General features: G+C 34.1%; 1 non-coding gene across 1 annotated transcript; it reads left to right on the plus strand.

Moving 5' to 3' along the window:
* Nucleotides 1–10,987: 10,987 nt before the first annotated feature.
* On the plus strand, nt 10,988–11,120 carry LOC118986834 (small nucleolar RNA SNORA42/SNORA80 family). Its single transcript, XR_005066465.1, has one exon. It is a non-coding gene; the product is annotated as a small nucleolar RNA SNORA42/SNORA80 family (small nucleolar RNA).
* The last annotated feature ends 4,379 nt before the right edge of the window (nt 11,121–15,499 follow it).

The following is a 15,499-nucleotide window of genomic DNA, read 5'->3' on the forward strand; positions in this document are numbered from 1 at the left end:
ATCATGACTGGAAAACAACTAGCCCTAAAAACATTTAGCTCATGGTCCACTGATACACAAGAAATGAAAACTGAGTGGCAGCTTACCCATGAATAAATATGAATTCAAGTAATCAGTGTGAAAGGAAAAGCAATCTGAGGGGAATGCTTCATTTCCTAAGTGATACTGAAAAGCACAATGTTTTTCATTTTAAAATTGGTTAAAGACAAATTATGTTTTTTGCATATTAACAGCAATGTCGAACAATGAAAATGAGGCAGGGTTGCACGGTGATGGGTAGTGTTTATGCCATAACAGAGGAGGTGGCAATGTACAGGGAAGGAGGCATCACTAGATATGTGACAAATTTTCCCTGAGTTCTAGTTTATTTTTTGCTAATTTATGAAGAACAGTTCAAGTGATTTAAAAATGGAAAATTGCTTTTGATAGCGAATGGATAAAATTTTTGAAAACTTTTACATGTTCATTGTGTGTGTGAAGTGTGTGTGTGTGTTTTAGTTCAGAAAAGTCATAATGGCAATGTGCCTTGGGAAAAAGGTGTTAGTAGCAGATACCTAAAGGCAAGTGTTCTATGTGATTTATTAAAAGTCATTCACATTCAATTAAAATTAATAAATAGTAGTGGGGCATAACAGCATCGGAAATGACACTAAGTTCTCCTTGAATAAAGTTGTATTAAGCTTGTTAAAACTGACTAATGATTTTTAACCTCTCCTTTATCAGTGAGTCTCATCTCACTCACTCTTTGTCAGTGAACACAAAGAGTATGAAAAATGGGCTCCAAGTCATTGTTCAAGGCTGGCCTGCAGCCCTGGGGCTAAATTCGTCTTCATTTTATAGGTCATCAACTTAACACCACTGAAACCTCTCCCAAGGTCCACACGTTTTGGCATGTTTTTGATTAAATGCTTTGTATTAAAGTAATAACAATAAAACAGTAATTAGAAGAAGAAGAAGAAAAGAATGAGTAGAAGAAAAATACAAGCTTTTAGAAGGTAGAACAAAAACTGTGCTGGAGTATACATTTTTAGACACAAACTACTTTGTGTCATTTTCAATGTAAATGCAAGCATTTAAGCTCTCCATCAAAAACTGATGGCAATATAATTAAAATAAGACATCCTCCAGTTGCAACTCGACGGTCCTGTGAATAAAATTATGTAGGAAATAGCAGCCTTATTCCCAAGGGGCAACCTTTGCACACACATACTAATTTTGCAATCTATAACACCCTGATAAAAAATAAATTCTAGACTAAATGTTCCAGTACATGCAGTAAAATATTTATTTTACAAAATTTCTTAACCATAGCTGGTACCTCCAAAAGACGGGGATTAAAGAGAACAAACTTGATCCCACTGTGTTCCAGAAAGTGGCAGGTCTAGGCTGACTGAGGTTTAACTGTGGAGGTTATACAACATGTTCTGGCGCTTGGGGTTCCCAAACGACTCAACATTTCTAAAACCACTGACAAGATGTCTACAAGTAAACACAGAAATGACCAGAGAAAATGACAACTATTCCAGGGAGGAGACAGCTAGGCAATCAAAAGGCATGCTGCAACAGAAACTGTTTACCCATCATTCGAAGGGTCAACTGCAGAGTATTTTGTGATGCTGTTATCAAGAAAGATTTATTTTGAAATAAATAATATAGAGATTATTATACCAAAGTGGTTTTGTAGTAATTACTACTCACTCCCAAAGAACATGCCTCCTTTAGTGTCGATTTGGCTGGAATTGTAAAAGAAAATTGTTAATAAATATCAGAATTAAATAGCTTGAAGGTGAAATCCTTTGTCAAGTCAAAACATTTTTTTCTTTTCAAATGATTGCTTATAATGGCTGTTTGACAAACAGATTAGGCTAAATATCTAAATCAAGAAAAGTTATAAATCCATACCATCAATTTGCCCCATCCATTGCCATAAAAACTAGCAAATACACTGGAGGGGATATCGATGCTGTATCAACATCCTGCCTCTTCCTACTATTGTAGAACACAGGAGAAGGGCGAAAGCAGAAATGAGATGCCTGTGATCTTACCATTTTTTACTTTCCTGTTTGTCAGAGATAAGTTTACAGACATAGAATGAGGGGGAAAAAAAGAAAAAAATGATAAAGAGACCATACTTGAGATCAAGAAGATATTTTTTAAAAGGAAATAATTCTGTAGTTATTTATGACAATAACATAAAACAAAAGCTCCAGAAAAATAGATGCTCTCTTTCAACATTTATATTGCCAAGACATTGCAAGAAGTAGAAAACCTGAAAAGACCAATTACTGTAGATTTAGAAAGGTGATTAAACAGCTACCATTCATCAAAGTACTAGAATTGGATGATTTCAAAGATGAGTTCTAGGAAATATTAATAGCTCTGACCATATTTAAATTATATTAAATCACAGAAGGAAACTTCCCCAAGTTATTTTATGAAGCTTCCATAATTTGCAAAATACAGGGTGGTAAAATGTAGGTGGTACAATGTAGTTGTTCATATGAAAAATAATGTAATAATTAATTAATAATACTACAAAAACAAACTCAGTTTAAAATATTCACAACTGTAAACCTACTTCTGCCCCACTGTGTATTACAAGTAAAAACTTATTTGAATCTTATATTCAAATAAAGATGTAAAGTGGAAATGCAATAATGGAAGTAGAATACAGTAATTGCAAATTTATAAATTATGAAAAAGTTATAGTGTAGTAAAGGAAGGTTGGGTTAATATCAAAATATTTATCAATCTAATTAAGTGCATATGACTTCCTTTTAAAAGGAAGTCATATTAACATACTTACACAGGTTAAAACATTTAACAAAATACATTGCCATTCATGAAAAGTGAAGGAAGCTACTTAAATATAGCAAACACTATTTACTGAATACTAATAGCAATTACGCAATAATTTACAAATACTAAAATCTTTACATTTAAATTCAGAAACTAGATTGAGAGTTTTACTATTACCACATATATTTAACCCTTTCTTAGAGAGTCTTGTGGAATAATAAGAATATAAAAGAAATAATATTAATATTATATATAAGTGACAAAGATTCTATCTAAAGATAGCACCTATAAACACCAAAGATCTGCTAGAAAAACTTTATAACAAGAAAATTCTGATATGAAGAATGTGCCAAAACAACATATTTTCTCCATTTTAGTGATAAACATCTACTGAGAGAAAAACTTTCCATTCACAGTCATTATACATTTGCAAAATATATAAGAACAAATATAAGAAATATAATAAGAAAAGTGCAAATTCTATATGAAAAAAGTATATATAGTCTTAATAAAGATAAAAAACAAAACAAGAGAGATTAGAACGGAATGACCACATGTTTGAATGGGACACCTAAATGTCATAAAGTATCCTTTGAAAAAATTAATTGTTTTAAAACAGCAGCTTCAATTATTATTATAATGTTTTGTTGTTATTAATATAATGACTTTAAATTTAATGTTAAAGAATAATGCTAGAGAATAGCCAAGGAAAGTATGAACAAGTGAAATACTGAACATATTTATTTTACTATCTGTCAGAACACATTACAAACCCATTGTAATCACCAATTATATAGTGACATAGAATACAAATGAATCAGTGGAACAGAATAGATAATTGAGGGAAAAAAACAGTATAAATGATTTTTTTTAATACAAGCAAGATATCTTGATTATCTAAGAAAATAAATTGTGGCCCAAATGATTACCATGAGAAAGAAAATAGTGTCGGTGTTCTTTAAGTACTAACATACATTCCAGAGTAGTTAGAATTTTATGATACAAAGATCAAACAATAATTATATTAGAAGAAAATATAAGATATTATATGTATGCAAAAACTCAGAAATTATAAATACTTTATTGGATAAAATTTAAAATAAAAATTAAAAGTTATTTTGGCCAAAATGACCAAAATAAAAACATGTAATATAAGAGATTTGGATATATTTTCATTACATATTGAAGGATGTCAAAGTAATTTCTATAATATTAAAATAGGTTAATTAGGTATAAACACAAACTAATCAGAAAAAAATAAACAGAAAAAATGGCTAAAGATTTGGACATTTTATGAATTGTAAATTAATTTAATATCTTCAAAGAATAATTACTTAATATACAATTAAATGTAAGAAGTTCATGGTAAGTATAAAATAAGAAGCAAAATGGCATGTATAACACGATCCTAGTTTTTTAAAAAGTGTGTGGATATTAAAGGAGTAGAAAATATAATTAAAAAAATAATAACAATGGGCTATTATCTCCAGCTATTAGAGATTTTAATGTTTTATTTTCATTTTTATACCTTTCTCAATTTTTCCTGGGTCCAAATGTCCTTATCTTTCTTGTCTTCTCTAGGTTAGTAATTGATAATTACATTATATCAATTGTTATTCAAATGTCAAGGTAGAGTAATTGTGAGCTCAGTAAAGAGAGTGTACTATGTACATTAAGTATCGGATAATGTGTTTGTACACACGGACACACAGACACACGCATAAAACTTTTACAGTGCACCATCATCCTATGACTTATTGCCTGCGTGTCATCTGCATTCCTCATAGCAGCTTAGATTTTGGTTTTTACAATGCTGAAATCACAGTGCCTAGGAGAGTATTTTGTACACAGCAAGTACAAAATAAATATCGTACAGTACAATAATTTAGTATCACTATTATAAGAAAATAAATCTATAAAGCTTTTTTTTTGTAAATTAAGTGGGTCTGTAGAGTTAAACATAAGGAAAGTATTGTTATTCCTAGGATTAAGATAAAAGACAGATTTTTCTTGTGTTTAAAGCAATGTTTTCAACAAAATTTTAAATAGATAAATGTCATAAATTCCTTATAAAATCATTTAATGTAGGTTAATCGGCATCTTGCTAAAATGAAATTCAGGAGTAAAAATACCCTGCAAGAACTAAACTGGTACAGTGCAGGTACGGAGCCCTGTTTCTATAGAATACATTACAGAGGCTGTGAGAGAATACGTGGCCCAGTTAACCTTTAACCAACTCTCCATAAATACCATGTGTGTTAACTTTGGCATGTATTGAGAAGCAATGATTTTGAGGTTTTGCTAAAAAGTACTAGGAATGCAGGCAGTCTCTACCACTGGTTAACTGGAGATCTGAGAGCTTTAACAGGCAGTCACCTAGCAGTTGGAAGGGTACCAGAAAGCTGAGGAGTCTGATAAGACTTGTACCTGACAATAAAAACCACTCACCTTGGCACACAGGCAGATTTGGGAAGCATGGCAGCAGGATCGTAGTTTTATTCTAGAGAAAATGCAGGCTTTGCCCTCACTGACAGAGCGACAGCTCAGGAAGTGGTTAAGAGCACGGGTTCGGCAGTTAGAAGGACCTGGGTCTACATCCTAACCCTACTATTTCCTAGACATCTGAGTTTAGTCAGAAGTTTTTTGTGAGGGTCGCATGAGGTTTATAGGATTTGTAAAGAGTGAAGAGTAACAAAAATATGACTCTTACAAATATTACTATATTTTGGTATGTTATACTCTTCTTTGTTTTTATAAAATGTAATAAATTTTTAGCTATTTTGAATTTATTTCTAGTTTGGGGACTGAGTTTCTTCGATTGAGCCAGTGAATCCAAACTCTCTAGGATATTCTTCATTCTTTCAAAATAACTTAAAATAACTTTGTTAAATAGAAAGAAGCAAAGAAAATGAAAGAGAAAGAAAGAGAAGGAAGAAAAAGAAAGGAAGGAAGAAAGAAAGGGAGGGAGGAAGGGAGAGAAGGAGAGAGGGAAGGAGGAGAAAAAAGGAAAAATGGAAATATTATTGAGCATTATGACAACATGTCCTTGGGCAATATCACCAAGAAAGCTGCAATTCCCTTAGAAATTAGAAACCTACACACTCCTTATATTATTTTAGAAAATGTAAAGGAGCACATTCATTAACATTTTCTTGTCATGAACTAATAAACATTGAATATTCCTAATCATATTTTACTTGTGTTAGGCCCAAATGAAGAAGCACTGGACAATTCCATTTATGACATAAGGTAATGTGTTTTGTGGTAGCCATTGTGTGTATTTACTTAGGAATATTCCACTGGAGTTCATCAGGACATCTTTTTTCGACCAATACTGTTGAAAATGACACATAAAGATGATTTCCATGAGTTCTAGCTTCAGAATTCCTCTGCTTGGAATTAAAAAATTTACTCTTACTTTCTCTTAACGTATTATATTCCTTGAAAACCAGAGGCCCCCTCAAAGGGTACTACTGAGTTCTTTTTCCAATTAACTGTTTTGAATTTAATTTTTTCTTCTTTACTATTTAACTTACCAATACTCTCAGAATTTCATTTGTTGCTACTGTGCTCAGTGTTTCAGATAATGTCCACATGCTCTGAGGAGCATTTTTCCAATTAAATAGAATAAAATACCCTATCAATAAATGAAACTCTTTATAAACAGCAAATATGGAAAGGGACGTATTTGCTTAGACTCTACTTCAGGGCATCTGCCTTCTTGTTTTAGTAGATTTAGACCTAAAGATAATGAAGACTTAACACCATACTTTACAAAAATATATAAATTTTACAATGTTTAAAGCAAATCACAAAGGGGAAGGAAGTCAATTTTAGTAAAAGAAAAATAATAAAAAATGAACATTTATAATATTTAAAGAGTTAATATTTTTACTATGTGATATATATATATATATATATACACATCCCTAGAGTATGTGTATACATATGTATATGTATAGATATAGTATAAAAGCTTATATATATGTATGTACACACACACACACACACACACACACACACACACACATATATATATATATATATATATATATATAAACTTTTATATAACTAGAACAGGAATTGGTACTAAAATTTAAGTGGCACAGTAACACAAACCCAAAACACGCAGCATTAGTTTTGAGACAATATGACAGGTGGAGGACAATATCGTACTCTGTCCCCCACTTGCCATATTATCTATCAGTAGAGACAGACACAAGAGTAAAGAAGTTGTTTTAGAGGAATGGAGACAAGAGAATTCGTGGTAATTGATGTCAGAACAATTAGCCTGACTACAGCCTGTAAAAACTGGGAAGATAGAAAGTGCACCTATAAACATGTGGACCCGGCTACGGGGTCTTCCCAGCAAACAATTGATGGTGTCACTTATGACCTTTAACCACATATAAAATTATGTTGAACAGAAAATTGAACTAAAGAAAAAAAGTTTATTTTTCAAGTATAATTTAGAGGATATATTTCCAACTCAGGATGTGCTGATTTAGAAAATAAAAGTTTCACATTTACAATATTGTCAGCAGGCAAAAGATTTCCCTAGTTAAGACATTGTCTCTAGGAAGAGATTAATTTCAGAATGCTGTCTGCAAGTCAAGATCAAATCAGCGATGTAGCTCTAAGACACATTGTTAAGACCTCAGAAAGATTTCAGAGACTTTTTGAGCTATATAAAAGTTCTAACAATCTTAAAGATGTCCCATGGCATCCATTTTTACCTTTCATGCTAGAGAGAACAGCATGTCTTGAAAGGATTTGTGGGTATGTATTTTATTCTCTAGATAGGGATGGAATTATAATTTGATACACAGAAATCAAGTAAAAATTTTTAAGTAGATTGGAATAAAAGGGTAGAAATAGTTCAACTAACAGCTTGGAATACCTTATTCGATTTTAAATTGCCTGCCAGCCTATTGCTAGTCTATAGAGTTTAGTATTATTTTCAAATAATAACAGCAATAAGAGAAAACATAGCTAGTATTTATTGGCCAATCTTAAACATCAAGCATTGTGCTAAGGTTATTTTATAGAATATTTCATTTACTCCTGAAAATAAACCTCTGCATTTTTAACTGTACAAACATTTTTATCCCAAGGACCTCATCAGAAATGGAGATGGTATATACATCTGTATGATGCCCAGAATGGCATCAGTTATAAGAATAAAATCAATAATTAAATTAAAAAATTAAAAAAAAATCATGGAGAAGCCTCAAAGTCTGATAAAAAGAAAGTTAAATGAAAAGTCTTTCACATAATGGCTTATAATGCATTCATTAATTGAAGCATATGACTTAAAGTAATTATTGGTTTCATTTTAAAGATAGGAACACTAAGAATCAGTGAGATTATGCTGTCTAAAGTCACACAGAGGTTGGCAGATGCAAGATTTCAAACTAGGTATTATGACTTCAGAAGACCCACTCCCAAACCCTGTAATATTGTGCTTATATTGGATCAAATTACAATTTATATCAGAAAATGAACCATACTACAAATATCTGTGCATTGAAAAACTTCACTCTGCAACAGAACACATCTGTCTTTTACAAGATTTACAAGGCTACACGCCTTTGGAGGTGACGTGCACTCATTTCTGGGTGTGTACTTTAGAGGAGGAGACTATGAACTTTTCACTCATCCTTAGCCAGAGAGGGAACCCCTGGGTCCCACCTGCCATCATATTGCCTATTTCTGAGCCAAGGAGCAGTATCTAGATTCCAGATGACAAAGGGAAGAGGTCATAGGGGAAATTTTATGTGAAGGAGGCCTTCGCGCAGCCGGAGACAACCTGCTGGTTTCTGTTGAATAAGGCAGAGCTTTACCTGTGCTATCTTCTCTGTGTGCCTTTACCACAAACTCACTTTATATTTTAAATAAATGCCTATAGACTTTTCCTTTTGTTAAAAAAAGAAACAGAAAAATGATGAGACTGAAAAAAACTACATTAATGAAGAGCTATAGCTGAGATCTGAGGCACATGCAAAAGTAAAAAATCCTAAATCATGGTTCCCATAGCAACTGCAATGCAGTTGGATTTCACTTTCATGTTAAGTTAAGTTTAACTCGGGTGGGAATGCAAAACACTGCCTCTAAGCCAAAAAGGGAATCATAGAGAACACAGAGATATTGGTCCAGATTCTTCTGGCTTTCAAGTGTGACAAATATCAACATTAATATGTGTTAACATTTTCACAATGAAACTATAAGTTCCTTCATATTAATGTTAAACTATCTTTATTCAATTTTAAAAACGTGATGATTTAAAATGGGAAAAATTCCCATTAAATCTATTAAATCAGAGGCCAAGACTTTATAATATGGAAATACAAGGGTACAGTTCTACTTCTAGTTACAGAAGAAACTTCAATGAAAGCACAATTGATAAGAACAATCTGATTACATTCACTGTCACGTGCTGTCAACATGACATTTTAAGTTATTGTAGATGTAACCCGAAATTATGAAAACAAACACATAGCACTTCAAGGAGAGAGTATACATACACATTGTAAAGACATTTTCATATCTTCTATTTCAATAACATTTTTAAAAGGCAAAAAGAGTACTTACTCCTTTTATGTAACGAGGTCTATATTGAATAGTTCCAAATAAACCAAGAATGACGATAATAATATGTACAAAATTTGCCAGGATAGGTGCCCACTGATATCCAAGGAAGTCAAATATTTGTCTCTCCAGCACACAAACCTAGAATATTAAAAAGGGGTATATATATATATATGAGCATACTGATGAGAGGGAAAGAAGAACACATTGACACTATACTTAGTGATTATAACTCTGTTACCATATCTGGCATTTGCCTTTAACAGTGAGAATGACCTCTTCAGGTGTATTTCAAATGAAGACCCCAACAGTCCTCTCAGGGATGAGTACATCGAGACTTCAAGCAATATTCACAGGACATCATCTGTGAGTCACAGGATAAATTATATTGTCCTACTCACTGTCAACAACTTGAACTCATCCACTAGAAAGTTTGGAAGTCCATGTGACAGGTTGGTTGTCACATTATACAAGGGAAGAGAACAAAGGGGGTGTAGTAGAAAAAGAACCACTCAAGTCAAGAGACACGGATTCTGCACGCAGATCTGCCCCTAAGCAGGTGCGATGCCCTAGGTAAGCCATTTCCCTCTCTAGGGGTCTGATTCCTCATAGGCAAAATGCAGGACCCCACCAATTTCTAGGGTTCTTCTAACCCTAAGAGTATTGGCTTATAAATCAAACATGGCTTTTTATCATACTGTTACCTATAGTAACCAGGTAACAGGAGGGCTCTGAAAGGGAATTAAAAATAGAATTAAATTTCCATTCCAATGGAAAAAATAAAGCATTTTAAAATCTCTCACATTCATATGCTTATAGTATTACAATTAAGGCACATGTAAAAATCTAAACATGAGAGGAGAAAAACAAGTCAACAAACCAAGTAACCAAAAAATAAAAAATAAAATTAAGGTTGGTTTACACTACAGCAGTGCCATTTTATATTAAAAAGTGAGATCCAGACAGCTGGTAAGTCTCTCTTGCATCTCACAAAGCCAGGAGGGCTGGTGTGAGTGAAACCCAGCTCTATTCTTCCGGCCGCGGTGGCACACTGTCTGCTCGGAGTGAGTGAGACATTGTGAAAGGACCTGATGTTCCAGACTAAGATCCGGCACTTTTCTCACACAGGTTTTACAGGAAAATTATTTTAAAATCCCTAATTTACTAACATCACTATGCTTTAAAGTTATTTCTTGTCAGAAGGACATACTAACTCTTGAAACAGAAAATAGAATTTTAAATTAGATACATGTAGCTCAGTTTGAAGACTTCTTGAATAAAAATCATTACCCCTCCCTCCCTCCCTCCTTTCTCTTTCCTTCCTTCCTTCCTTCCTTCCTTCCTTCCTTCCTTCCTTCCTTCCTTCCTTCCTTCCTTCCTTCCTTCCTTCCTTCCTTCCTTTCTCTCTCTCTCTCTCTCTTTCTTTCCCCTCTGCCTCCTTTAGCTGAACAGCACATTTTTCCATCAGGCACTGAGAGAAAAAATAAGCTCATGACAGCTATTTGCATAACACCTGTATTTCCTAAGACACACTGGGTACCACTGTAATGGTTGGGTTGTAACAGGAACAGTCCTGCCTAGTCAAATCTCCATTTTCAGTGCACGGGTTTGGATTTATGGCAGGACCATTTCCCTGAGTCTCTTGTAGTGCCCCATGCCCGAACAAACTGTGGCCCTGAACCGTTGCCAAGCTTCTACCCATAGGCTGCAGGCAAAGAGTGGGTTAGACAGTGGAAAAAATATTTATTTTCACTTAGTCACGGCAGTGGTTACTAAAAGAGAACCCAGGTCTGTTCTACCCTGCATAATCTAAACCCAACAGAGTTTAGATCCCAATCCCAATCCCAACAGAGTCTCAACAGTGGAATGTAATATTCTGATTGATTAATAAACAGACTGTCATAGAACTCACACATATGCCCCAGACTCCTAAGCCTTGAACTGCCTTCTGATGAAACCTCCCTCTAACTGTTACCACACGGTCAATAATTCATAGAAAGGAGGCCCACTGTGATGTAAGGCCGTGGTGCACGTGCCTTGTTGGAATGCATCAATAGCATCAGAATTAGGCGGTTAGTCTCAGAGTACCAGTGCTAATCACCTATGTGAAAGCTCACTCTTACAGAGAGTTCTCTCCCCCTTACTCTATGAATAAGCAGTAAGCAGGAATGCAAAATATCAGCAAGAAGAATCTAAACTCTAAATTATGAGCATCATAACTGTGGGGACACGACAGGGAAGAAGTAGGGAGGATGAAGTACATCAGTCAAACAGTGGGTAATCTCCCAATAAATGTTCAATTAGGGAAGAAAATAGCAGTACCATCATTAATTGTAAAAACATAGAGAGAGGATGACACACTTGCCACAACTGCAAAGCTAAAATGAAGTTACATCAACATGCATCAGCCTTTTTATGACAGAACTAATAGTTTCATCAAACATTACTTACAAGGTTATGCAGACTGAGTAAGTTAATGTGCCATTCTTCACTTATAATTGTTCTACATTTCTCCTCTTTTTGATTGGCCCTATTAGCCATCATAAGTAGCTTTATCACCGATTGTGTACTTTAGAGATAGGACTGAAGAATGGAAGGTTTTCTGAAAAATTCAGTGAGTATCGAGGGAGTGGTAACTTAGAGAAGCAGCTATAGTTTTTTCTAGCAATGCCCTCTCACGGGGTGTGTGCATCCACTGTGAAGTTTCTGGTCAGGGGGGTGGGGTGCGGGGTTGGAGGAAAGACAGAACAAATATTTGTTAAAACATTGTGTGCGCTGGGGATTTACAGTATTCACAATTCACATATTATCTCATCGACTTTGCACAAAACCCAGGGAGGTAACTATTACTGTCTCATTTTTCATATTAAGAACCAAAGAGGCGGTATGGCTAAGCGATTCTGCTGAAGTCTGAGAGGTGGTAGGTGGTAGAACAGAAATATAGGTCTCGGTGTACAGCCCCTGTGCTCTGTCCCCACTTTTTGGACTCCATCTACCAAACAAACAAACAAACAAGATAACAACAAAACAAAACAAAAACAAAAAATGCTTTCACTGTTTATGTTGCAGCCCTCTGCTCGTTAGAGGGTATATGCTACATTCTTGCCTCATGTTTTTAGTGCAGAGAATCTCTCTGATCACACTGGTCAGATCATGACATTATATCATCATCAGTCAGGGCAAAGCGCTTGTTTTTCTGTCTTGTTAGTTTTATTTTCTTATTGGCCTCTTTCAACCCATGTTCTTAGAGTTATTCCCCTTTCTCTCATTGTACCCTTTGTAATATACAGACTTTACATCCTTTCAATCACCTGACTTACAAATATATGTTTATGGCCTTGAAAAACATACACTGCTATTGAGTGTGTGTCATTTTTATATAAAGTATCTTACAGAGTAAGTCTCTTTTATGCTTGTCTATTTTATTCTATACAAATTTGTGTGTGTGTGTGTGTGTGGTTGACTTCTGCATATTAGCTTATTATAAATTCATAACTTGTTGCTTTCCAAAAAGAATTCTGTTCCCTTCCATTATTACCACTCATGAAGTTTTTACTTTTTAAAATAAAAATAGAGGCCAATCTTTAACAATCATTATTCATGTATCTACTAATGTAATTACTCCATTCTCTCCTTTTAGATCATTAATATAATTGATTATATTTTTAGTTTTTGTCATGTTCAATTCTAACTTTATCTCTGAGAAAATCTCTACTTGAAATATTTTCATCACAGTTTTAGTTTGGGTTAAATAAAATTTTATTTGGCAGCTTTGTATCAATAAACTAACCTATAATTCAATTTTCTGTATCTCTTTTTCTCTGGCTCTGTTATAAAGATTGTTCCAGCCCTAAAACATAATAAGACACAACGTTTATTTCAATACTTAAACTTGAGATAAACCATCCAGTCTTAGTAACCTTTCTCAGTTTGAGGAAGCACACTTCGGTGCATAGCTTTTCAAAAAACACTGTGAGGAGATACCAGCATATAGGCAGATATACTGGGTGGGGCAAAAGTAGGTGTGCAGTTATTCACTTGAAAAATAACACAATAATTAATGAATAGCAGTGCAAGAATAAACTCTGTGTTTTGTGTACTCACAACTGTAAACCTACCTTTGCCACATCCCAATGTGTATGTAAATTATTTTCACATCACTTTATTTACAGAAACAGGACTATATGTATACATGGCTTTTCATCTTGCACTTTTCACTGAGCGATGTGTGATGGAGGTTTCCCAACATTAGCACATCCCTCACTTATACAGATCTATCTCATTATGCCCTTAAATAGTCAATTTTATCATACATTTATTTTTTCCCCAATTTTTGGCTATAACACACACAAATGCATTAAACATCCTTGTACATGTGTGTTGATATAACCACAGGCTAAATCCCACAAAACAGAAATACTGGGTCAAATTATGATTATAAAATGTTAAATATTATAACAACTATTATTAATTCTTCTTTAATATATATGTATGTACTGGTAAAACAGGAAATTAACTTTTTGCATCATAGTAAATGTGAGTTGTAATTCACTTCTGCATTATATAGTAAATGTGAATTCTAATAGTTATTGTTTACCTAGCAGAATAGGCTTAAACTAAAAAAGTTTTCAAAAATCTAATAAGTACCATCACACAAAGTTTATTTTACCATAAATGACAACAAAATTCACAACAAGCTTCTGCATATTGTCAAGATAAAATAAATGTATTGACTTTTCAAACTGGAAGAGATTCCATACTCCTCAATTTATACCTGAGAAAACTGGGACAAATAAAATGACCCTTTCTAAAAATACTTTTATTTTTTCCCCAATTTTTTATTTAATTATTTTTCAAGTACAGTTTTCTGTCTATTACTTTCATCCCATCTCACCCTCGTGCTCCCCCCTCCCTCCCATTTCCACCCTTCTTAGTTGTTGTCCATGTATCCTTCATATATGTTCCTCTAAATCCCTCCCCTATTTCCCCTGAAATTCCCTCCCCTCTCCCCCCTGGTCACTGTCAGCCTGTTCTCTATTTCAGTGTCTTTGGTTATATTTTGCTTGCTTGTTTGTTTTGTTGTTTAGCTTCCTGTTAGAGGTGAGATCATATGGTATTTGTCCTTCAACACCTGGCTTATTTCACTCAGCATAATGCTTTCCAATTCCATCCATGATGTTGCAAAAGGTAGGAGCTTTTTTTTTTTGCTCCTTCTTTCTTTCTGCAGCATAAAATTCCATTGTGTATATGTACCATAATTTTTTGATCCATTCATTTACTGACAGGCACCTAGGTTGCTTCCAACTCTTGGCTATTGTAAATTGTGCTGCTATGAACATTGGGGTGCATAGGTTCTTTGGGATTGGTGTTTAAGGGTTCTTAGGATACAATCCCAGCAGTGGAATTGCTGGGTGAAAAGGCAAGTCCAATTTTAGTTTTCTGAGAAAATTCCATACTGTTTTCCATAATGGTTGTACCAGTCTGCAATCCCACCAACAGTGGACCAGAGTCCCCTCTTCCCCACACCCTCTCCAACAATTGTTTATTGCTTTGTTTACGATAGCCATTCTCACCGGTGTAAAGCAAATCAGTAAATGTAATATACCACATAAACAAAAGCAAAGACAAAAACCACATGGTCATATCAATCAATGCACAAAAAGCTTTTGATAAGGTACAACACCCATTTATGATAAAGGTTCTCAGAAAAATGGGAATAGAGGGAGCATTCCTCAATATACTAAAGGCCATATACAAAAGACCTACAGCCAACATCATGCTCAATGGGCAAAACTAAAAGCTTTTCCACTAAGATCAGGAACAAGACAAGGTTGTCCACTTTCACCACTTCTATTTAATATAGTATTGGAAGTTTTAGCCTCAGTGATTAGGCAAGAAAAAGAAATAAAAGGCATTCAAATTGGAAAGGAGGAAACAAAACTGTCATTGTTTGCAGATGACCTGATAGTGTACATGGAAAATCCTATAGCCTCTACCAAAAAACTGCTGGAACTAATAAATGAATTTGGCAAAACAGTGGGATACAAAGTCAATATCCAGAAATCAAAGGCATTTTTATATACTAAAAATGAATCAGCAGAAGCAGAAATCA

Source organism: Sturnira hondurensis, unplaced genomic scaffold (assembly GCF_014824575.4).
Source record: "Sturnira hondurensis isolate 20B ecotype Veracruz unplaced genomic scaffold, ASM1482457v3 Scaffold0004474, whole genome shotgun sequence".
NCBI lineage: Eukaryota > Metazoa > Chordata > Mammalia > Chiroptera > Phyllostomidae > Sturnira > Sturnira hondurensis.